General features: G+C 42.1%; 1 long non-coding RNA gene and 1 other non-coding gene across 2 annotated transcripts; both read right to left on the bottom strand.

Annotated features, from left to right (window-relative positions):
• Positions 1–18,046: 18,046 nt before the first annotated feature.
• Positions 18,047–20,300, bottom strand: LOC140251808 (uncharacterized). The gene is made up of 5 exons (XR_011903470.1): positions 20,200–20,300; positions 19,732–19,889; positions 19,179–19,289; positions 18,671–18,768; positions 18,047–18,304 (listed from the first exon to the last, which is right to left on the bottom strand). It is a non-coding gene; the product is annotated as an uncharacterized lncRNA (long non-coding RNA).
• Positions 18,919–19,036, bottom strand: LOC140252335 (small nucleolar RNA SNORA26). The gene has a single exon (XR_011903616.1). It is a non-coding gene; the product is annotated as a small nucleolar RNA SNORA26 (small nucleolar RNA).
• Positions 20,301–25,873: the final 5,573 nt, after the last annotated feature.

Below are 25,873 nucleotides of genomic sequence, written 5' to 3'. Positions count from 1 at the left end.
CTGCCAGCATGGGTGGCAAAACTGGATACAGAATACATACAATCTACATTTCATCTCATATTACTGGAGGACACGTTCTTCATACCTAGAAAATGAAGCTATTACAATGTGAAAATATATCCACTGTAAGGCTGCAGTGCAAGACTGTGCTCCTGGGAGCAGATTTGCAGTGAAACATTAAGGGACACGTTCGGAGTCACTGTGTGATTCTACAAGAGCTTCTCAACAGTGTAGCTGTTGTTTTTATTGTAGCCTGCAAACAGCTTTAATTTGCCTGCCAAATTCAGCTGCCCTGTCCTGCCTTGCAGCCCTCTGGGAACAAAGAGCAGGCCTAGCTGGCAGAGTCACAACTAAGGCAAGCTTCTGTGAGCTCACACATACCTCAGCCCAGCAGAGAGGATAAACTGCAGGTAAAGATATACAATATCTTTCAGGGAGACAAGAGGAAACAGTATGTGCTCTGTCATTAAATACTAGCAGGCTACGTTTTCATGATACACGCTGTTTTCCAAGAGCCTATTAGTAGGGCAGTGCCAAGGAACCCCAAACAAGACGTCTGATACAAGAACCAAATGAACTCTTGGCTCCACTGCTCTGGGAGGTTCTGTAGGGCTGCTGCTAACACTTTTCTACATACTTTCTACATGCCTCAGCATTCAGTCAACTACCAAGAGGAAATACATTGTATGCAAGCACTAATAATAATAACAATAATAATAAAAGGGAAAGAAGTATATATAGCTGATTTTCTAACTCCAGAAAAAGCACTATCTTAATTCATGCACAGTTCAAGAGACTTCTTTCCTTTTTTACTCTTCCCTTTCCTCTCCTTTCCCATCTACCAGCTCAGCTGACAGACACTGAGGTGTGTATAAACTGTGGCCACAGAGTGTGTACTTCCCAAATACATTCACATGGTTTTTAATGCTGTATTACTTCCAGTTCTGAACTATATCAAAAGCAAGCTGCTCCAACTCTTTCAGCATTTTTCCCTACTCTGCAATGAGAGCAGTAATGTTTCCCAGCATCCTCAAGAGCTCTAAGATGGGTGGATGAAAAACACTGCCAAAGTGTGTTGCATCGCTAGTAAAATTATGGCTTGCAAAATCTTTGCAGGTGCTTTTGATATGCAGGCAGGGGTACATTTTGCTCACAAAGGACAAAGTCTATGTGAAGGATGATACTTCTGTTCACAGCCATCCCATCTGCCATGTCCAAAAAGATATAATATCACATGATGATCTTGGATGGATTAATACTGATGCTACATCTGTTAGATCCAGCTCTAGGTAGACATATAGGGACAGCGATACTCAGAAACCTAGGCCAATAATTTGGATGCAGCTATTCATCTCATTTTTCTTCTCTTTGAAGGACAACACTGCCCATGACAGCCTAGATATTGAAGTGCTTACCCAGAAAGCAGCAGAACTACTTTCAGTGTTGATTCAAAGCTATGTCTTGACCCCTCTAGGAATCTCTTCAAGCCACTGGGCTGCATTCTTCCATGGAGATATGGCATTCTCTACTTCTTCTCTCCAAGTGGAGTCACAGATCAGAAAAGAAACAAACTCTAAGAGGCCAGAAGGAGAGAGAAGAAGCACAAAGGCATTGTGCTGTACACTGTTCACAGATATGGGGAGTGAGCTCAGGGGAGGAGTCTGTCTTCTTCCTGAAGAACTTGTGTATTTTTATCCAATCCTTCTGGAAGAGAATTAGTAACTATCTGCACTTGTTATTTTATAAAATAAGATCTTCAGACTAAGCGTAATTGGTAACTATTGGCAATTGCTAACTGAGCTGTAAGATGAGTTTAAATGTACCATTACTGCTGTGAAAATAATTAACGTGAACAGGCAGCTTCTTGAAAAATAAAACGTTCCTCAAGGAAACAGGCCTGATGGTTGTTGCTGGAATGCCATATCCCATCTTAGCAGAGACAAGCCAATGACTCAGTAATGGTTAGAAAGGTACAGACTGTTTTCCTGATGATGAAAATAATCTCCCATCTCTCACTGTAGAGGCAAGTTTGAGTCCGTCTTTGCAGTATAATGAGTCATATGCACTGTGGCAAGTTTTCAGACCTCCTAGTTAGGCCTTGAGCCCTCTTGTGCAGAGTCAAATGGGGGATGGACAGAGAAACGGGTAGTTTCACAGCTCAGTCCTATTCTCTGACTTACAGTCATAGGCAAGCCCTGCAGTTTTCTAAAACTGCTAGCTCAGCAGCCAAGCAATAACCAGCTTGAGGTGAATTTGTTCAGGTCGTGGCCAAGTGCGTGCATTTCAAGGCATTCATTTTCCACCCCCTGCCGACTCTGCTTTGGAGAACAACAGGAGATCAAGTCTGACAGTGATCCAGAGCTCTGAGAGGGGAGTGAGGTCAAGTTCAATTACTTCTTAATTGATGAGCATGGAGCCAACAGCTAGAATGTGGAGGCAAGGCAACATGTCTGTGTGTGTCCTTCACCTCAGGCAAGCTGCTGATGCCGGCCTGCCTGCTAGAGAGGTGTAATGCTGTAGACCGATTCTTTGCCCTTCATTATCAAGTTTTCCCATCAGATTTTTTCTCTCAAATCCATTTTTCTGGGTATCCAGTGTTTTCTCTAGACATGAATCCCATAGGAACAAGGACACTCAATTCCTAAGGCTTTCCTTGTGCCTAAGTTGTGTCTTATAGGTCACTCGGTTAAGCAGAATAAAAAAGGGTTTGCATGTCTTTACAAACACTGGTGTACACTGAGCATAAAGAATAAGGTTTCTACCAGATCTTAAATGGGAATAAAGAAAAGCTGTGTTCAGTAGAAAGAAATACTACTCTCCAGTAAAACCAAGAGTAAACAGTTTTCTTTCTACATCAGTTTACAAGGACAAACAACAATAAGGTAGCCGATTGCTTAGAACTAACGCTTTGTCTTCAAAGATATAGAGATTAGTGCCATGTGAATACAGGGGCAAAGAGGTGGAGGATAAATTTTATCACTGAGCAATTGCTGAGTCGCATGTTTTGAAAGTGTATTCAGAAACATTGCTTAATCAAAAGCAACAAAGTAGGCTAAAAACCCCAACGACGTCCCAAAACCACTTTATATTGCAGGAATTAATGTGTTAACTCTGGAAGCTTATTGAGGTTGAACTTATGAGGTATGAAGTAGTCACACAAGCCTGTGAGAGCAGCATCCTTTTAGGTTAGGCCCATTATTGGTAATAATTCCTACTGTGTTTATATTAGTTAATCACCGCAAGACAGCCTGAATGCAATAGAGAACTGGGAGCTGGAGGAACTTATGAGACAAATTCCTGGCTGACAGCTAACAGGTTTCAAAATTTACAAGCAGTAAGAGCAGGGAATGAGGTCAGGCTGCCCGGTCCATCTACCCCACTGACTTGGGATGGGGAGAGGAACAAACATGAGGCACATCAGATACTGAAGCTGGTAAAGATAAGAAATGCTTGTAACTTGCTGTTAAAGTGTTTGGTAGCTGTTCTACCAACTTTAATGTCATAATGAAATTTTAGAAAGTGTATAAAGAGGGACTTTTTACAGAAATGCAATCCCAAATCCTCAGAAACTGCTCCCACCTAAAAGAGAGAGGTAAAATAACACAGCAATGCTCCAGTTTCAAAGTATAAGGAGGAAAATTACAGGCAATTTCAGGCCCATTGCTATTTTCTTTACTGCTTTGAAAGAATGTGGTAGATTACCTGCATTAGTCAGGCAGGCTTAGAAAATGGTTCTCTTTTACAAGCTCTTGAAAGTCTAAAAGACTTTAATGCCTTTGGAAATGTCTATGCAGCAAAATAAAGGGCATGAAATAGAATGGCGAACCTCAACAGACTTTTATCTTTCTATTACAGATAACAAAAGCAGGAAGAACAGAGAGGGTAGAAAGGGTTTTCCACACCAGTATTTGTCTGTAACATCTGCACAGAGCCCCAGGCTGGTTTATGTTTGGGTTATGATCCAGTCTGTCAGTCCACCTTGTGTTGTGCAGGCATGTTTTCTGTCTTACAGACAGAAGACACATGCAGGTACAGATGGTAACACTGCCCAGTTAATGGCACTCCCCGCCTGCTGTCTAACTTATTTTTAAACTGTTGCATTAGTGCTCTTACTTCCACCGTGGCATGTCGTGTTTGAATAGGGCAAAGCAGCAGGGGAGCCTAATGTAAGGGAAGGGGTGCAGGTGCTACTAATTTGGACTAACAAGCACTTGTCTGGGTTCTGGAAAAGAAGGGAGGGTGCAGCGCGGCACGGTGGTAAAGCCAGAAGTGGCAGCTTGCTGGGTCTATGCTTTTTGCTAGACAAGTGACAAACACCTCCCTGCAATCATGGAATCATAGAATAGTTTGGGTTGGAAGGGACCTATAAGGCAATCTATTTCCAACCCCCCTGCTGTAGGCAGGGACACTGAGGCCAGGTTGCTCAGAGCCCCATCCAGCCTGGCCTTGAACGCCTCCAGGGTGAATCATCCAAGAGCTAACACAAGTGTATATAATTGTCAGCATACCTCACTGCAACATGACATAGTTACACTCCTTGCCACTCTCTACAGCAACACCAGAGTCAACTCCATGCTAATTACCATAAAGAAACTATCATCTTACACTACCAATTAGAGCTAGATGGAAAAAAAATGATTCTTTGTTCTACACTGAAAAGTAACATGTTTCTATCAAAAATGCAACCTACACAATCTTATTCTGACATACAGCTTATCCAAAGAAAAGTTAAAAAAAAATATTGAGAAAAACAGGGACTTTTTTCCACTTTTAGTTGAACATTATCCAACCAGGAAAAATAATCTGCTCATAAGATCATATGCACGCTGACTGGCATTGTTAGCTCAGTGTGCAAATAGGGAACACAAGAGAAGAGGCATACCTTATTTCACTTATTCCTGCTGTTCACCATTGCAAAGGCACATTTAGCCCACAGTATTCCCAATGCAAATTTAAAAACCATAGCAGGTTAATCAGGACACTAGAAGTGTGCCAGCCCAAAGCTCTGTGTGTATTAGTTTATCCAAGAGAGAAGGTGCACATCTGAAACCATGACAGACACCTTTAAGTCACATCTGTGTAAGTAGGTCACTTCACATAGATACACACATCTCTTACTAACAGCTTTCCATCAGTAACCTCACTTGTATACATTCTTCTAAAGCAGGTAATAAAACAGTGTGCAACTGCCCAGTTAAGGAATACCCTTCATCTTTTCCTGTCACAGAATCATGGCAGTAGAAGGGACAAAACAGAAAGATTTTTTGTTTCTTATCTGATAATTCCCTTGATTTTCAGGGGCAGATTTTCAGCTTATATCAGCACAATTACAACTGGCCCATGCTGGATCACACCAAACAAAAAGGTGAGTGGCAGTGTTGGTTGGCAGTGTACTCGAGAAAGCTTAAATATGAGTTTGCAGTATTTCTCTGCAGCTCCAGTAGCACTCTATAGCATAGCACTCACCAAGAAACAACATAAACCTTTGCGAATACAAAGGTTGTTTGTACTATGCAGGACTGAGAAAAAAAAAAAAAAGGAAGAAATAATAGAGATTTTACATACAAGATGCTATGACTCAAAGGCGTATTTTGGCCAAAATGACGAAACACAGAAGAGTACAAACCACAAGAAATCAGCTTTGATCAACAAATGTTGCATGAGCACAGTTATCACATAATTATGTCTCTGTCATTCTCTGATACAAAGCCTTTAGGGTCCAGGAAAACTCTGGAAGAGAAAGGGCATAAAATAAAAATAGCCATTTTCTCATGTTGCAAATGATGCAGAAAGAAGTAACAGTCTATCCATTTTCACCGTGCTGATTTTTTTTAGTGTTCCTGAGCAGAGCTTGGATGGCAAACACTTCATAAAAGAGGGGAAAAAGGGAAGTCTCCTGCCTGTTTTCTCCCCATACGTATAAAACTAATTACTCTGCTTTAACAAGGGGAACTTTGTTCTCATAATTTCCAAGTTTCATTCCAGCCCCTGCAGCTAATCATGACCACGGCTGCTGATAATGAGTAGTAAATTGCTGGAGTCCTCCAAGCTTGATAGGTGCATTCCAGCCGGCATCGTGCAGCCGTGCTTCTCTATACGTTATTGTTCACAGATGGTAGCTGTCAGACCCTGTCAGCTTCATATACACATTCGGAGAGTCACATCCGCATTCCTGGAATTTATGGCTGCACAGCCCTCACCTTCTAAGGCCCTTAATTCAATAAAATGTCACCTCTCTTCAGTCTCACCTTGCTCTAAAATACTTTCACCCACTTACAGGCCTTCCATTTAGAGAAAAAACAAAACACTACTGAGTTATTACAATGTAAATATTTTAATAGAATAGAGGGGAAAAGCCTATCTAGCTTTAAACAGTCCCATTATTATGTTAAGATGGATGGTCAAGAGCTAATGGAACATTTGCTTTAAAAGTTTATTTAACTACAAGGAAAGTGGATATAGATTTGTACGTACGTTGACTGCCACATCGCTGGGTTGTGGGGTAACACTATATAGCATGTGTGCAAGAGCTTCGTTTGCCAAGGGGTTATTATTTAGTTCCACTTTGCCTAATATACAAACCATAAGCAAAGTGAAAATATGCATTAGCAATTTCCATTTTGTCTTAAAACTGTTTATTTTTAGACAAAATTGCACTTTGAGGACAGAAGTCAGAACACTCTGTCAATAATAACAAGAACAGAAAAGGAAAAAAAATCTTTCCTTTGCCCAGAATAGGTAGTGCAAATAGGTAAAGAAAGCAAATAGATCATAAAAAGTACATTAAAATGCAGATTATTATTATTATTATATTTTGTGGGGAGGGGGAAGGAGGGCAAAGATGTTCCTGGTAGCCCTGAGAGAGCTGATGCCTGCTGAATATGCCTTCCCTCAGCCCCCTGCCCGGTGACACCTCCAGCCAGGCTGCTGCTGGCTTAGGAAAGGAAAGCTGCAGAAGCACCTTTCCGCAGCTTTTACACTTCTAAATTGGCTCCCAGCATGAATCAGACTGCAATGATCATTACCTGTACTGTGTCACCTCTTGGTGTGTGACCCTGTGCTTTCAGCCTCTGTAAAACCTTGCAGAAGGAGAGAGAGACCAGAAAGAAAAGCTGACGTAAACTACAGCGGACATAGCAGAAAATAAAACATGGACACAAGACTTCCTGTCCCACTGTGTCCCCAGCAAATATGCCCTTTCTGAAAGGCCTGAATTAACTACAGTTTCACCTCTTCTGCAAGCAAGGAGTACCCAAGCATCATGGTATTACCACCCAGGTCAGTGACCCAGCACAGCATCTCACCAGTAATATAGAATACGCATTGGCTGTGCTGGAAATTAAGGTTGTTTCATGTCATGAACTCTCTGTATCAACCTTTCCTCCAATATGTCTTTAAGGCTAAAGTCACCCACAAATAATGCAGAAGGACAGAGCAGGCCTTGGAGAAACACTGCATTGCATCCCACAGCCCTGATTAGAGAGCTGGGAGCAATCTGATAGGGATCACTCTGAAGGTGAGAGGCAATGCTGAGTCTCCTCTCCCTTGTTAACCTTTGTAAAATGGCCCCAAAGATCTCATCGTTGTCCCGGTGGGAACTGGTGCCAGTGCAGAGGTCACACATCACACCCTCTCAGTCACTTTTAATGCCATCTCCTCTGTTACAAACAGCACTGTGAACCCACTGTTGTGACAGAGGAAAGGCCTGGGAGACTGTAATTCATCCAGCTTGGTGTGCTGGGGCCGCAGCAGTGGTGATCTCGAGAACATCCTGCGAGAGGATTGCTGTAGGGGTTCCCATGCAAGAGCCCATTCCACCAAGGGGAAGGTGCAGCCCGGTCAGAGGCTGGCAATGGAGGAATCTGGGGAAGAACATTCTGAGAGCAGCATGTTCTGCTATCTTTCCTTCTCTCCTGCAAAAGCACAGCCACCAAATTACTGCAAAATGCATCCTTTGGTACTTTAGTAATAGCAGCAAGCAAGAAAAAATGGCCCAGTGATTCAACTTGAGCTATGATCTGAAATCAGTCCATTCTAAAACAAAGTGTGATAGAGCAAAGACACCTGGGAATGTGTAATGAAAAAAGGAAAAAAAAAAGCTTCTACCCCATTAGTAAAACATTAACAAGGTTAAGAATGCTTTCAAGAATTTGATAGACTGTGATTTCTGAGGTTCGCTCCTTGCCACAGGTCTTCTGTCTAACTAGGCAATTTTTGTGCAGCCTGCCTCTATCTCAGAGGAGATAAACTCATTTGGGACTCCAGAGCCGTTCAGATATCACAGTAAAAGTGGCTGCCACAGGAGCTGCATTGTCTCAGGTTGGGACTTGAGTCAGGAAAACCTCTTTAGTCAGGAAAGCTCTTCAAGTCACCCAGAGATATGGCCCACTCACAGAGACACTTCCCCCATGCTCTGCTGCTTGTCTCTTTGCAGAGCAGAAACGGGGGGTGGCTTGAAAGCTAATCTGTTTGAGTTTATCTGGTTTTAAATTAATGGAAGGGGGGGAAAAAAGCAAAAGTATAGGCTCTGGTTTAAAGAGGTCTCCTATGTACAGGATTTTGCTGTGCCAAGACAACACATCTGTCTGTTCTGCACATTTTGACCTCAAGGAACAGTGCAGCCTTCCTTGAGAAATCTGTCTCTATCACCCACTGGTCTGAGCAATGATGGCTACGGAGAGCCATTCCCCTCCTAGGGCTGGGGCCTCCGACCATGATGTGGACTGTGACTGGCAATGACGAGCAGCAGCTGGTGCTTCAGGGTCAGTTCACTGTTATCAGCACTCTGGTGTTAATATATGACACACAATTACACCTCATCCTCAAAAGAAACTGCTAGGAAGGAATATGACATTTAAAAGCCTTATTATTATTATTATTATTCCAATTTTTCAAAAAGGAAAAGCTATTACTTTGGTCTTACATGTGAGAACAGTGTCATAGTTTAACAGAAAATCTACCTGACAGAACAGTTACAGGTTATGGAGAGAAATGTATTTCTGATAATTAGAAGATTGCCTGGATCCAGGTTTACATACTTGCTCTGATGATGCAGGATCTGAACCCAGCCCAAGTGTTTGAAAGCCACGGGAATTTTCTCTTTTCCAAACACAAATCTAATCCACCCCAGCTTTACGCACTGCTTGTTGCAAACAAAAAGTCGGCTTTTTGTTCCTGTTTATGTATCAGTTACAGCTTAACCAGGGACACAGAGGAGCCACTGTGCTGCTGTGGAGCCGCAGGGCATTCCGGCAGGTGCGGATCAGCCCTATCACCGGGCTCCACGCAGGTGGGAGCACAGCCAACATGGGCCGGGGAGAGCTTGAGCAATATGACTATGGGTTTCCCTGTCCTACAGTGAGTGCAAGGAGGATGGATAAGGTTGAGCGGTGAGAAGAAGACATGGAAGGGAACAAAGCATTCAGATTCGGAGAGAAACAGCATTGAATGCAATCTTCTACTCACCTAGGCGAGGAAGCCAAAGATGTCTTAACTAGTGGAATTTGCAGTATCAGAAGGAACTTTAGAACATACTTGTTTGGCCTCTCTGATCTTGACTACGTCTACTGACATGGAGATGATTCAAGTACACATACGCTGCTCTTTAGGTGAACTGCTAGACATACAACTTTACGTATTTCTAACAAATATATGTGTCAAATTGCTTGGTTCACAAAAAGGTACATGATTACAGGGAGATGAATGTAACATTGCCTCCTCTAGGGAGAAATGGGTCAGGAATTTCCAGCACGCAATCAAGCAAGGAGAAAATGCTCTGTTGACCGTGATAGAAGAATTTTCATAACAGCTCATATGATTCAGCAGCAACTCCTCCATAAGTTCTAGCACTAAGTTAAAGATCAGCCATTCTTCATTGCTCTTTCTATAGATGAAGGATAGGAACAATTCTGTCTTCATCCCAGCCATCCTGAGCAGCTGATGAGAGAGTTCACACTGTCCTAGCACTGGGAACAAAAGGAACAGTTCCTTTCCTGAGTGCTGACACCCTGATACCACCGACAAACAGCAGTTTCAATTAGGAACATGGAAAAGGTACAAGCAGTTTAGGCAACATAATTGAATTGATCTGCTAATTGAAAAGGGCCGAGGGTACCCTGAGTTTGCACACAACCAGCTGGGACAGCAGACCACCAGGAGCACAAATGCGGACAACGCATGCTTCTCTCAATTAAACAATCAATAAGATTGCTGCCTTCCAGCTCTCTGTTCTAGCAAAGTGTGCACCCAGGTATTATTTTTGCAACGAACTGTAATTTGAACCTTGCCAGGCCAATTAGAATGTTAGCTGCAAGGTCACAAGCATCCTTAAAAATAGTGCCCATTGACTTACTTTCTGGTGACAAAAAGCCCCAGAGGCATTTTTTTTGGCACCTTGCATTCAGTTATTTTCGCCCTTCAGTGTTTTTGTATCAACTGAAAATCATCTCAAGTGTTACAGTGTGACAGTGTTAAGTTCCCTGCTCTCATGCTGGAACAAGAAGGAAAGCAGGGTGATGTTCTTTCCACTTGCTAGAAGATGAATATGTAGGAAAAAAGAAGCAATAGAGTGGGCCAATACAGTATTGAATAGAGGTGGTGAAAGATTAAAGCTTAATGATTTCAAAACCCCTTTAAAAATAGATCTGAGAACAAAAAGTTCCTGCTTTCCCCGGTATATTGAGAGATTAAATGAGCACAATACAGCGCATGGGCTGCCTGCGTCCATAATATGCATACATACATTAAGAAATAAAATTGCCAGGTATAGACCTACAGGAACTCTAAAATGAGATTAATACAGTTATTATTAGCAACTATTTAGCGAATGTCTCAGCAATCAAAGTTTGGGTGTGGTTTTTTTTTTTTTTTTTCTGTTAGAAAATACAGCTAAAGAAGAAAAAATCACTGGCCTTTCCTCCAATCCCATCTTGCCAACTCTGCATGCTTTCAGTGCTGACTATTAACCCTTTTCTGTTTACAAGGGTAGGCTCTGAGAGTCTTGGTGTGACCCTCTGGTTGATTTTCTTCCATTGCCTCCTCAGTTTGCATACGTCTGAGATTTCCAAGACTGAATAAATGAAGCTTAGTTTTCAGAAGGAAGTTCTACAGTAATTTATGATAAAGTTCAGGGTTTTTTTTCCTTTTCAGCAGTATTTGCCTTTCAGCATTTTGCCCCATGTTCTGTTTTTCTCCTTTCAAGCCGTGATTTCACTTGGTGTAATCTGAATAAAGCAAGCTCTCCCCACTATCCTGGATGTGATACACAAGTATTTCCTTCCCAAGACCAAAAGCCTTTCTGTTACAATTTTTTAGGTTTCAAAACCTTACATAAAACATTTATTTTCCTCAAATTTCATTCTTCCTGGGACTTAAGGAAGCTCTTTTCATATTGCTTTGAATCAAGGCAAACCTACTAGACGTTATCATCAGATAAGAAGTATTTTCGTTACTGTAAGCAGAAAATCTAACAAGATGCTTTGAATAAATGGGGCAGAAGTAAACCTCAAAGAAAATAGCACTCTTCTCTTTGGGCAGTTGAAATGTTTGACTGTTGTACAGAAGTAATGGATTACACAGGAAAGAATTCATTTTCTCCATGCGGCAAAATCCATTATTTATTGGTGTGTGATGATAAGGAGACTTATCTAACACTAATTCCAGCTGCTCAAAACTGTTGCAGAAGATCATAATTACTGTTGCTATAAATTCATTAACATGATAAATCTTTCATTGCTGCTGAATGCCTGACGCAACAGGGAATCTGATCCCTTAGGACATAACAGGCTTCATAACTTGCTTTTAACTTTTCATTAACAGGCAAAGTTAAGTCTGACCAGGTTGGCTTGCTTACAACAAGAAGTGTAAATGCAGTTTCACCATGTTCCCATAGCCTTATTTACGGTGCTTCTCTGTGCTATCACAACAGGGGCTGATTCTATATGTATTACTGTGAACTCATTTACACTACACCCATCACATCCCTTCAGAATCATTTGTAGATCTGTAGATCAAGGAGAACAGAAAATAAACTCCCAAGTGAGGGTCCTGTGCCCTGTCCTGCCTGCAGCCAGCTGAATCCGTATTTCCAACAGAAGGCAAAGTGTAAAGGGGCTTCATTTCCACCACGTTCCTCCTCATCCCTGGCTCTTTCCTGGATCACATTGTCCCTGGGCTGTCTGGGATCTCTATTTCCAACCAGTCTCATGCTTCTATCTGTCTTTATCCTGATCAGCCTGATGCAGCCTCCCTCCTCAAGCACAGCTTGCAGAGCTGTAGCTGGGAAGCTCTTCCTCTAGATCTCACCTGCTGCTGACTGACTCAACAAGGACAGAAACCACAGCCAGTAAAACCAATTGCATTTGACAACTCAGAGGCGTTCACGTCCAATTTGAGAACTGTTTTTCTAACAAAGAGAAGTGAAATTACCTTATGGGTGTTTTGCTTTTGTTTTTCAGCCAAATTAACAGCAATTACATAAATGAACGATTCACTTTCTGCACAAGTTGCCTGCAAACAAATTTCGAGAGGAAAAATGATGCAATATGGAAACATCAATCGGAGCTTTTAAAGCAACATTACTAGGTTGCTATGTAAAATACTTAATCTTGTGGCTTATGCTGCCGTTTCAGTGGGTTATGATTGTGAACAAATTATACACCAGCCTCCTAAATTGTTCATCTGCAGACACTGATAACCAACGCCTGCTATTGAATACCCCACCTCTTGCTGAGTTAACAATTGGAAAGGCGAGGTGTGTGAAATGCTTCTGGTTCAGATAGGTTTGTACCATCAAACAGGAAGGACAAGTTTAGATTCAGTGCGGACTAGAAACCCTGCCCTAAAAATCCTTACTTTAAATTGCTTAAATTATGCAGTTTATAGAATCCACCATGAGAAATTCTGCCAGAATGGATCTGCAGTGCAGCTGAGAATACAAGCAAACAGACGGATCCATATAATACTCTTACTTGAAGCTTTGAAATCTGGCAACTAAAGTAATGTTCTGAAGGAAAACCAATTCCTTTCCATCTCCTTTCCAGTACATGAAATACTCAACTCTAATTTACTTTTCCACAAGGAAATGGCAACAGCATTTTGCAAATTGCATTCGTGCAAAAGCCTCTCAAGCTTTCCAACTTGTACTCAAATCCCAAGGCAATAAAAATACATATAAACTATTTAGAAGCCCATCAGAATAAAATCCAGAAGTGTTTAAATCATATGCTATTTCCAAGTCCAACATGTCAATATCAAATTATAAGGGACTTTTTATTTCTGCTGCTGTCACACAAACATACACAAAACATCAGAAAGATATAAAATAACCTTCTTCCACACCATCTGATGAGACTGAATGTGTACAGGCCTGTAGGATCAGGCCACACGCATCCCAGGCTCCTGAAGGAACCAAGTGAAGGTGTTTCCAAGCCTCACTCACTCATACTCACAACTCTATGGTTGTCACATGAAGTCCCCAGTGACTATAAATAGGGAAACATCACTCCCATTTTGAAGAAGGGTAGAAGGGAAGACATGGGGAACTACCAACCAGTGAGCCTCACCTCTGTGCCTTGGAGAATCAGGGAATGGATCCTTGTGGAAGCTGCATTAAGGTGCATATGAGATGAGGAGGTGATCCAAGCCAGCCTGATCGAGTTAGGTTTGCTCTGTGCTCTTGGTTTGACCTGGAGAATGACATTAGGAAATCACTAAGGAAAAAGAAATTGTGCCAAGAATTTATCACAAAACACTGAGAACACAAGTATTTTTATTATGATATTTGAAAGCAGCAGACAGTTTTCCTTTTTGATTTGAATGGTGACTACTAATAGGTCACTTTAACAGTTATCAGATACGTTCCCTCTGTGCACGTCAAGTTATTGGTATGATTTGGATATGAAATCAGATGGTAAAGAAAAACAGTGAGTATGTAACCTCTGAAATGCCCTATGCATCTCAAACCATTTCACAGTACCATGAGTTACAGTGCTGCTGTCACATGAACAGCAGACACAGCATTTGCTACATAGTGAGCAACGGCTGACACGTAACTCTGGTTTACATGGAAGAAGTTATAGAGTACTACCATTCTTAAGACATATTTTTAAGACAATTGTTAGAGTAGTTGTGTATGGTATTAAAAAATGCCATTCCATGTAAACCATAGGGTGATGGAAGGGCTGCTCTCAGCTCTCACTGACTTCAGACCTACCAATTAGGAGCTGAAAGGGCTGTTCAAATCAGGGTAACTTCAAATCTTCCAAAACCGGGGATTCAAACTGAGCTACCCTTAGGCAGGTCACTGGGATCTGTAAACCAGCACAGTGGTGCCAAGCGTGCTAGCACAAAAGCAGGACCAGGCCTCCAGATAGTGTAAATCAGCATGAAATTCAGTGAAACTGCACTATCTTACCTAAGCATAGTGAGGACAGATCCCATCGCTTGTCTACAAAACTTGGTTATCTTCCTGAGACTGCTATTCACAAAACCAATGTCTAACCAGATTTGAGGTTCTGTACTCACCTGTGCCTCCTTGTTGTCACAGCAGCTCACCTTTCTTGAGCTGCACAGCCTGAACGGGTTGGGTTGTATGAAGTGGATTTACTTGTTCCATTTCTCACAACTCTTCACTGCTGCTAACCTGAACTCACTTCTGATCCTGTTCAGCACAGTGTCACAAACATACAGTTTGACTCATAGTTTACCTTTGGTCTTCTCTTTAAGAATTATAATCTTTACCTTTCTGGATAAGTGATCTGTTCTTTCATCACAGCTTCCGCAGTCTAATCCTGAATATCAGTGATTCATTGCTATTTCATCACTTTCAGTTTTTATTCTGAGTAACCATATTAATACTGAGTCTACCTTACCGAGTCTTTGCTTACAGCAGGAGGAATTTTGCTCCCCCAGCCCCCAGCCTTCAAGGACACAACGGACATGATGCAAGGAACTTGTAGAGTGCCTCAGCATTTTCTGTGTCTGTCGTTGCCATTTCTCTCTTCCCATTTATCAGAGGGGGAATGAGAAACAAAAAGAGAACACATAATTGCTGGAAACAAACTGCATCCTTCTGTGTACTTGACTTGACTTTATTCCCTTCCAGTTATTTTCCTAACAAAGTGTGCTGGTGTGTTTCATGATTACACTTAAGAAGAAATAATGAAGTGATGAATCTAATAGGGTTCAGTACCAAGATCCTGGGGACCTTATAGTGAGCAATCTTTTCAAGTAGCTTGTAGAGAAAATGCAGAGATTATTTCGGAGAGCTCCTATTTATTTTCTTTCACTTTCCAAACCGCATGAGATAACATTCTATTTTTAAGGGACAGATCGTGACATAACCAAATGGAAGCTGCGATTTCATCCTCCTACATCGGTTGTAATAAGACTCAATGGCAGAAGCACTAATAAAACCTAAGCCAAATTCTCTTATACAACTACAAGTTCACTTTCCCTTCTTGGGAGAAGGACTGAAAAACACTCTGACTCATAGGCCACATACCACCTCTGCTTTGGTGTGCAATAAACCACTGAGAAGGAAATAACAAATGACCTTGTCTGCTCCCATGAGACAAGCCAGGGTTCTGCATCACCTGCTGTCTCCAAGGCTGGGGAGTTCTAAAAGCTGGAACTCCCCATATTTATTTATCCCCTGGTTTTGGGCACACTTGTCTTCCTAGGATTCTACCTGTCTCCAATTACTCCAGCTCAAGAGTTTAATTAGGATTACTTAAGTTAAAATGCATGTTCTCGATTACATTAACATACTGCCTCAGAGTAAACATGCATACAATCCAATCTGAAGATACCGAATCATTATTCCGAGCTTCTACATTCCAGCCTGAAAAAGCATTAACGTCTTCAGTGCACTGAGTCAAAACCATAGAACTCAAACATCAAACCATGTGAGGAGATCTCTGATTTTTACACCAAAGTGCAAAGACCCTCTTAGCAGCAATGAATGCCAGTGAAGGTCGTGCAGTTTTCAACTGTGATTAGACATACAAAAGTAGAGATATGGTGAAGCTCCATTTGAAACCAAATGTGAAAAGCATTAAGAAAGCACATATTGGTTACCTAATTATCTAATGACCACTACAACTTTGTAGGAAGAACTTCCCTGCATTGATCCAAACTCGTGCACGGGTTGCACGCTCATTGCTCCTTAGGTACAAGTGCATTCATCTAATATCCTCAACCCTACTGATATTTTGCTGGTTTTCTTTCCATAAAGTTTCAGGGTTGACCAGAGTTGGGGTTTTCCAGCTGCAGAGTCACAAATCCAAAAGGCCAATGAATATAATGCCTGCATTTTAAGAGACACTAATGGGCTTACAGTTGATGACGCTAGTTACCTCTGATAGAAAATCCTAACTGAAGTTTCTTTTCAAGTGAGTCCTAATGAACATTTGAACTACCTGCTCACATTCCAAGCAAGTCCACTAAAGGACTTGCTTAAAACGGAAGGAGAAAATGGTAAAACAATAACAAAACAAACAACCCGCACTACCTACCAATAAATCAGTAGAGATGCTGGCTTCTGAGAAAAAGCTCTTATTGTCTATTGTCCTGTAAGAATACAGTCTTTCATCATCTGTTCTTCAGAACAAGATCTTTCCCTGTTTCCTTTAGGCTTACTCTTATCCCTTTTCTTCACCCCTTTTAAATAGAACCCCCCTAGCTAAGATCATTTTTAAACTTCAGACTCTTTAGAAAGGTTTCTCTATAGTATGAGGTTCCTCCCTAAGCATCTTATATACTTCATCTTCTTTCTATGCCTCCTTTCAGCAAGTCTAAACCTCAGTTGTAAGAATTAACTAAAAGGAACTGAGGTAGGAAACTGTACTGGCTGCTAAAACATAAGAGAGAAAAAGATATACTCCTTCTCCTGCCCAACCACCTTCCTGAACAGAATAGACACTACATCAGAGCTAGTCAACAAAACATTGAAGTATCATCCTTCAGTATGCAGCTAGAGTTAACAAGAAACACACAGTTTAAAAGCTACCTAGTAGCTCTCATTCATTTTTATTCCTCCTCAGGTTTTCTTACAATCCCTATTACACAAAACATTCATACAGATACCTATAAAATGAGCCTGGCTTGATGTCATCTAGCTGGAAATAAGACTATTTAATAGTAACCTTTGTTAGCACAAACCACTCATTGGCCTTTGAGTGCTCTCCAGTAAAGAATTACAACACACGCAAATCCACACTATGAAGAGCAGTAATGCCTCAGATAGGTCTCTGAAAAAGACAGCAAGTAATCACAAATCTTGGCCCCAAAGAACAGGCTTCATTATCAAAGTTCTCGAGTAGGTCCTTCAAGGGCACTTTCCTCAGTGCAGAAAGAAAAGGAACAAGCATCAAGCTGCCAGAACTTAGTTTCCAGAAGTGAAAGCATTTCAGACCTTATACTTAAGGTAAATCTGATGGGTCTGACAGGCTAGAAACTATAAATCTCCAAATACTTGCCCCATTTAACATTTGTTTAAGTGAAGGACCAGAAATATGCTTCCTGGCTAGATAGAACTTTAATCTGATCAAGGTTATTTTACATTTGGCCCTAACCCTGCAATAATTCACCGCACCAACTCAGCATTGCCTAACAGTCAATTTGAACTACCTTTATTCTTGCTTATGCCTTCCATAGAAGCATCAACTAGCAATAGAACACACAAATTCGAAACATCACATGGAAAGCTGAGTTTTTGACCTCGAGATGCAACCTTTCAATTGCTCAACAACCTTGTTCCTGCTCTTCATAATCCTTCATAAGTTCTTTGCAAGGAAGAAAAATATTTTGTTGTATTTTAAATAGCAACCTTCAAGAGTCCCTCTAACTATTATGTCTTTAATAAGTTTGAGACCATATATTGACTAATTGGACGATATGCAAATTACCATAGCCTAATTAAGTCATTCAGAAGTGTGCCCACTGACCTCAAAATAAAGTGATTTCAAAGTAAAGTGATTTAGCATTCTTAACTTCTGAATAACTTTAGATAGGAAGCACCTAGATGAGAAAACTCCACAACACAAGCTTCTGGTAATTACCTTTATTTCAATCAATCCACACAGAAATGAATTGCCACAGCTTTTAAGAAACTTCTGTTGCCATCAATGACTAAACTGTTTAAACATGAGCACTGAAGATGTAATAGTCTGAGTAACTGTTTCAGTTCAAGATGAAACATTACAACTAACATTAGAGGACAACTGAGTGGTCTTGCATGAAGTTGGTAACCATCCACTCAGCAGATCAGCTGTGATGCCTTGCACATCCCTTGCTGGTTTCCTCTCTGTAAAAGAAAAGCTTTATTTAATTTGCAGTCAGCATCAAATACCCGAATGGTGTTCAGTGGCCTTAGATTGAACTACACAAACAAGCTACAGGACGCTAACCTTAAACCAAAGGCATTTCTCAATAAAGATCACATTTCCACAGGACAGGAGGAAAAAACAGATCAATTTTCTCAGGTATTTAATTTAGTTTGGCTGATCTACATAAAATCAGTTCTAAAATTCTAGATTTTCAGTACTCCAAACTAATTGCAAGAGGTATTTTTGTTTGTTTACTTTCTGGTAAGCAACAATTCCAGCTTCTTAGATAAGAGACAACACAATCCCATCAACTCAAGTCTGCTAAGACTTTTTACACTACATACCTGGAGACTAATCAGTTTACGAGCAACTCTTCTGACTCCACACTGTTTATCAGCACCTCATGAAGAATATTCTATGCAGTCAAGGAGTAGAAACACACCTGAGAAGTCGGAAAATTAATAAAGATTAACGTGAAACAGAATTCGATAAACATCAGTTGACTTCTCAAATCCCAGAAGCTTCTTCGAATGCAATAAAATTGGTTCGTCAACTTTCTGAAGCACATGAAAGTGGTTTTGTAGTTTCATTAATGTGTTCCTCTCAGCGTGATCCAAAGAAGAGTGTCAGCCTCACCTCTGGGTTTGAGAGAGAACTGTTATACCCCTCTGTACTGGCCACTTAAGACACTGACAGACTTAAGAGGGCAAAGCTAAAAAGGGGAATAGATCACACTAATCTGTTCTAAGGTTATTTGCATTTACCTTTTACTCAAGCTTACTCAAAACTCATGAATTATCAAAAAGCATGACTTAAAGTGGTCAATAACTCATTATACTAAAAAGCACTTACCTTCCTAACAGAAGGTATTCTTCATTCCTAAGGAGTCCTGAAAACTGCTTTCAGTTTAGGTGTGATCATCCATTTCTAGCCAGCTTCAATCATGAAATTGCTAAGCGACTCCTAAATAGCACAGAGACAAATTACTACAGAGTAAAGTTTCAGAAGTCACATAAGAAGTTCATTATCAAATGTCTCCTGCAAGGTAGAGTATCTTTCTCTAGTATGGCCATCTAAGCTAAATAGTACAGGCCTTTAATATAACTCGAAACACATTGCTAAACAGAAAGCCTAAATCACTTTCTAGCACCAACACTACTCTGCGGCTGCAGGTTCCCAGCTTCATGGGAAGACTTAACTGGCTAATTTGTTATCACCGTGTGCCTACTTGCTATACCTCACAACAAATGACAGGCAGGGAGACGCCAAAAGTTACTGTAACAGACAGAAGAGGAGGCCGGGACGATGAAGAACTACCGCACAGAGGCGGAGCAACGGTGCGCTGAGCTCGACCGGTGTGACTCAGAGGGGACAAAGGCTCACTCTGAGCCGGCACGCCCCTTACCTGCCGGCAGCAGCACGCGTGGCTCCAGCCCCAGCAGGCCCATGGCAGCGGCCGCCCGGGGCGGGGAGCAACCAGCCGGGCAGGCCGGAGGGCAGAACCCCGGAGGGCATCGGGAGGCCCGGCGGGGACCTCGGGGCGGGTTCAACCTGCGGCCGGAGCTGCGGAAGGAGAGAGAAGTCAGCGTGGGAGGGGATGGAAGGAGCCGGGGAGGAAGGGAGGGGACGCTTGTGCCTCACGACAGGATGCAGAGCGGAGAGGCGGCTCCGCGCTGGGTTTATGTGAGGAAGACGCTCTATCCCCCTGTGCTGACTCCTCGGAGCGCTGCCAGGCTCCGAGAGAGTAAGTGAAGGGAAGACACGACGTAGGGCCCCGCCTCGCTCTCCGCCCACCGGCAGGAGCCTCCCGCAGCCCGTCTCACAGCCCACCCTCACGTGAGAGGACCGCCGGGCTGAAGCCTTAACGCCTTACCGCCTCACCGCCGGCTGGCGGGGAAAGAGGGAGGGCGGCGCCTCCGCGGTCCTTAAATAGTGCCCGCCGCTCCCGCGAGATCCGCGCGCGCCCGACGCCGCCGGAGCAGGCGGGGAGGAGGAGCGAGCGGGATGGGTGCCGCCGCCTATTGGTCGAGCAGGAACACGTGACTGGAGGCGGTGTTACGCCCCTCACCTGACGGGCAGCGGGCTGTGCGTGCGGGTCTCGGGGCCGTCGGGGTTGGGGGAGGGGGCCAGGCCTCTCAGTCAGGGGCGAGCGAGGGCCTGCGGGCCTGCGGGCCTGCTGTTGGGTCATGGCTGCTCAGCTCCACGCAGATGGCAGCTGCACGGGTCCGGAAGTCCTCAGCGTGCAGACATTCGGTGTAAAGTAGCAGCTGCATAGCGGTTTTGAGGAGCTAAATACAGCTGATCTCTGTCTAAACTCCCATCTAAGCCCTTCTTTGGGAGACTTAGGATTTGTGTGTAAGGCTGGCAAGCCCCAAGGCCGTGCTAATACCCTGCTGACTCCCAGCAGGTGAGCACGCCTGGGCAGCAGGCACAGGGCCGGCCTGGCACACTGCAGGTTACACACAGCACTGCCACCAACCCGGGATGCACCGCTTGACACCGGAGTTTTCCGGTCTTTGCATTTAAATTACAAACAACCAGACTAAACCAGTTTGATTGATTCAGGCTGAAGCAAACCAGAAGCAGACACACGGTTACAATCAAAGGATAGCTAGAGTTTTCTTACCACTTGTGGTTACTTGTCTAAATCTTGATACTTGCTTAAAACATTGTTGCTGATGCAGTCCTTTTGTGCCTGTACACCTACTACCTCCGCATCAAGGTTCGAAAGCAGCCTCAGAGGCATTCAGCCCTTGTATTTTTACCATCCATGACTGTTACCATGGAAGCTTGATTAGTGAACACAAAAGTACCAGAGGAATGGAGGGGGATGGGAATGGTTAAGGAGAGCTGTTTCGAGGCCTGTGCTTAAGATTCAGGTACTTAGGTGCTGCTTTTGATCCACAGTGACTACCTCCTGATAAAGCTGAGCCATTGCTTCTTGCCAGTGTGAGGAATTAGCAAGCAGGTTGTGCACATGCCCAGGAAAAACTCATCAAGTCTATCCTTCTAACCCTAGTTGATCATACCAGTAGTCTATTTTTTCCGCTGGCACCAGAGCACCTCTGACTTGGGCAGTCATTGCAAAGAATATTTGGAGGTCTGTTTTTGATTAGGTTTTGATCTTACCTAAGTGATAACTGGCTGTCTTGGTTATTTTATGCACTAAGTGTTGCTTCTTTTTTAATGGAGTCTATGGTGATCCTAATTCAGCTGTTCAGATCTTGCAGACTGGTGCTCTAGTCATCAAGTCATGTATCAAGACATAGTCATAACTGGCAGATTTGGAACCTTACTAAGCAGCCTTCTATTTTAACATTGTTATTGTTCTTTTAATCAATATATTCAATGCAGTAAGACTGTGTCTTAATAAATCTGTGGAGTGCTAATTCCTTTAAAATGCAATCTGATTAATTTATGCATCCATTTACATAAAATGAAAGGGCTATTATAAATTTATGCCCCAAATAGTCTAAATACAGCTTACAGCCCATCTACTATCAAAATATCCTTTGTGTTTTGTTCTCTGTGTGTATGTTAGATAAAATTAGAACCCGTAGAATAGAATAAACACAATAAATGAAATCATTGTGGGAGTGCAAACCAGATTTGTTATTTCTGAAGGTTTCTGGTGTTTTTCCTCAGTGAGTCTTTCCTGAAGAATGGCAGATTGCTTCCATGCTTATAAAGTTTGGTCATCTCAGCAATATGTTAAAGTTAGAACTCAAATGGTGCTTTTTTTCTTCAGCTGGAAGCACAGCTGGTATAAGTAAGAAACACACCAGTGAACTTGGTGAATTATATTATAGAGGCCACACTGCATACATCTATCTTACAGAAATAGGTGAAAGTATTGTCTGTTTGGGACTGGGACAGGGAAGGTTAACATTTGGTAAAATCAATGAAGCAATAGCCTGATAACACAGCAGTTCTCTTACTGTTATTGTTCAGAGCTCATTAGACAATCTTTGAGATGTAATTGAGCTGAAGAAAGAAGCAAGAGTAAGATGTTATGAGATAATCACACCTCTAGGCTACTATTGAGCATCAAACTGACCGTGAAGGCCTAAGCAGCCTGACTGTAGAACAATTGCTTAATGGTCATCAACATAGAACTACTAACTGCTTCTACCTGCTCTGTCAGCTTCTGTTGTATTTGCATCTATCTTTTGCTGACGTTGTGCTTTCAAACCTGATATGTAATGGAAAAAGAGATGGAATCAGGTGCTGAAAATGTATCAGATTTACTTCTGAAAAACAGCAGTTTCTGAGGGGGGAAAAACAATAGAGGAAAAGGCAATACTCCCACTCCGCCAGCCAGTATAATGTTAATATTAGCACAGGTAGGCTAGATTCATAGATGAATTTAATGCAGACTTTCATTCTCTCTGCTTTAAGTTTGGTAGGTGACAACTGAGTTTGCTAAAATTCTAACAATAAATGATTATAATAATTTAAACTTCAAAAAATGTTACAGGATTGGAATAAAGTGGGTAGAAACTGCTGTAAAGCTGATACTGCCCTAGGGAAGAAGGATGGGACTTTTATGGGACAACAGGACCCCCACATTCATTTTCCACGGACTGCCATGAACTTTTTACAGACCACAACACACTTCTATCATTAGACCTCCAGAAGTCAATAGAATATCTCCTGTGGACCTGTCAGGAAGTTCAGTCCATTGGCTGCAAGCTGGCATTTGGCGTTGTACTAAAGCTCCCAATCTGTTCTGCAATGGGAGCTGAGCTTCATGGAAAATACCTGTTGTTAACTTTAGAAAGGGATTACCATGAGATTTTCTACACTGCCTTCTCTTTTTCTTTGATATAGCATTGGAAAGTACAACTGTCCAGCTTTGCAGTGGTCCCCATATAGGTGAACTGCTATTACTGCAGCAGCCCAAAGAGCTGATCTTTCTCACTGAAGTTAATGATGAGTTGTACTAAAAGCTGAAGGCATTATCAGCAAAGCTGATGGATGATCACCCATTTCTGGACTCATTTCTGGGACTGTTTTTTACAACAAAAATTTAAACAAACCCTCTGTGCAAATTTCTCAGTTCTGGAAAGGAAATGGAACGTTTTCTCTTAACACAGTGAGTTGGTATTAGCTTTGCTACCAACTATGCGGTGTACAGACAACTATGTGTGTCCAGACAACTCACACAAAGCTTCTGCTGCCTGTTTTCTCTATAAAATAGGCTGATATTAACTTGTATCCTGGTAATTTGACAGCTCTGATGGAATGTTTGCAAAGTAGTCTGAGACCTTCAGGTGGAAACCACTAGGAAAGTCACAGCCTCAGCCAGCCAAAGGGGATATTTGCAATAGGTACTTATTATAGATAATGCAATAAAAATATTGGAATCTATAACCAGATGAGAAAAAGACTGATCTAAAAGTAAATGCAGGAGGAGGAAGACTGTTCTATAAGTAGATGCGGGAGGGTTTTCTTTGACCTTTCAACAGAAATTATGTAAGCACTCTCAGGTTATTAATAGCCCCTTGTTTTCCTTCTCTTTGTTTAGCACTCAGAGGTAACACTGGGTTAGCTGTTTGTTATGAAGAGATAGGGCAGTGCTCTGGAGTGGGAACAATTGCTCACTGTTCTTTATTTACACAGATCCTATAGTGTCTGCAGCTAGATATTGTTGCTTTTCTTAGCAGTTTTTTATCTTCAAAAAGCTACAGAAGTAAGCTTTCCAGTTCTGAAAACGGCAATGCTGAAGGAAAACGAAAGCCCTCATCAACCCATTTCAAGAGGGAAAGTTTCTTCTTGCCTGGCCTGATCTGTAGCTTAAGAGCAAATAAGTCAGAACATTAAACCAGCACATTTCATATTCTTCTGAAGTAAAGGAAAAAAAAAGAAAAGCATCCACCCTTGAACAAAAGGCAGTAAGTGCTTGGTAGAGCAGTATGTGCATGTACATGTATGCGTGTCTGTCTGTATGTTCATATTTCAAAATAAGCATATCTTCCATGATGCCCAATTCCTTTAACAACAACAAAGAGCTTACCAGGTAGCGACCTATTTATTTGGCAGCACCAACATGTAACAAACAGAAACTGCCTGGAACTTCACTCTGAAATCAGGGAACAGGGATCAGCAAGAAAGCAAAGGTATGAAAATACCTCTTACCCTTGTCTTACTTCTTTTGAACCTTGCATTTCTTTGGGTTTTGTGACCCTAATGTTATTATGTATGTAGACGACTTTATTGCCATGTTTTATTTCATTTGAAGTTGTAATCACCAATTAAAATGGTGTATTTGCTTCACCGATTTTCACTGAGAGCAAGCACGATACCCTACAGTCAATCAAAACAAACACTGTGCAACAAGGAGTATAGAATTGGGCTGAATTAAAGGGATTTGGGCTTAAGAACCAGCTACAGCGCCATACTGTCAGTCCTGTGGGCTGCTTTAATATGCATTTAATATGCATATTTTCTTCTATTTGATGATTCTTTTGCATAGTGATTTGTGAGTCTATAAGGCAGCTCAGTGGCTCTACTTGACTTCAGTCTGTAACATCCAAAAGTCTCCATGAGGGATGCTGGAATTACAGCTTCCTCCATACTGTATTGTAAACATGTTCACGGTGATTTGATGCAATTAATTCCAGTTATGGAGGAAGGAAAGTTCTGCCTCTGTGACAGCTCTATTTGGAGTTTCTTTGCTGAAACAGCCAACAGGATGCCAAGTAATGCCAGTTTTGGTGCCATTTTAATAAAGCGGGCACTTGTCCACAGGGTTGTGGATTGCAGCCAGCTGTCTTAGCAGCATTCACGGGGTAGGATGCATCTTTCAGATGCTGTTGCTGCTGCCGCCAGAGTTTTTAATAATAATCACGGGCCTTCTCTTCAAATTCAGGCTCTCAGAAAATGTACCCATCTCAGAATGTTTCCTGTAAGTAATACCTGTGGAGCCCAGCTCTGCAGGCTGAGATTATTACCTTGTAGCAGTGTGAACTGGACAGTGTAGCCAAGCGTGAGCTGCCATGTTTCCAGGTGCTTACCAAGATGTCACCAGCTTTCTCTCTTAAGGATCTCTTATATGTAGGGAAGGAACAACACAGGGGCTTGAAGTTTCTGCTGGAACCAGAGATATCTGCTAAGGAAAGGGATGCTGAGGCCATATCTTAGAATCATGAAATCATAGAATGGCCTTGGGTTGAAAAGGACCACAGTGATCATCTATTTTCAACCCCCTTGCTGTATGCAGGGTTGTCAACCACCAGACCAGGCTGCCCAGAGCCACATCCAGCCATTCAGATATGGGGCATCCACAGCTTCCTAGGGCAACCTGTTCCAGTGCATCACCACCCTCTGTGTGAAAAACTTCCTCCTAATATCAAACCTAAACCTCCACTGTCTCAGTTTAAGACCATTCCACCTTGTCCTATCACTATCCACCCTTGTAAATAGCTGTTCCCCCTCCTATTTATATGCTCTCTTTAAGTACTGGAAGGTCACAAGGAAGTCTCTTTGGAGCCTGCTCTTCTCAAAGCTAAACAACCCTAGTTCCCTCAACCTTTCCTCGTAGGAGA

This window comes from Excalfactoria chinensis, chromosome 4, assembly GCF_039878825.1.
Source record: "Excalfactoria chinensis isolate bCotChi1 chromosome 4, bCotChi1.hap2, whole genome shotgun sequence".
Lineage (NCBI taxonomy): Eukaryota > Metazoa > Chordata > Aves > Galliformes > Phasianidae > Excalfactoria > Excalfactoria chinensis.
This window is presented reverse-complemented; position numbering and strand designations above follow the sequence as displayed.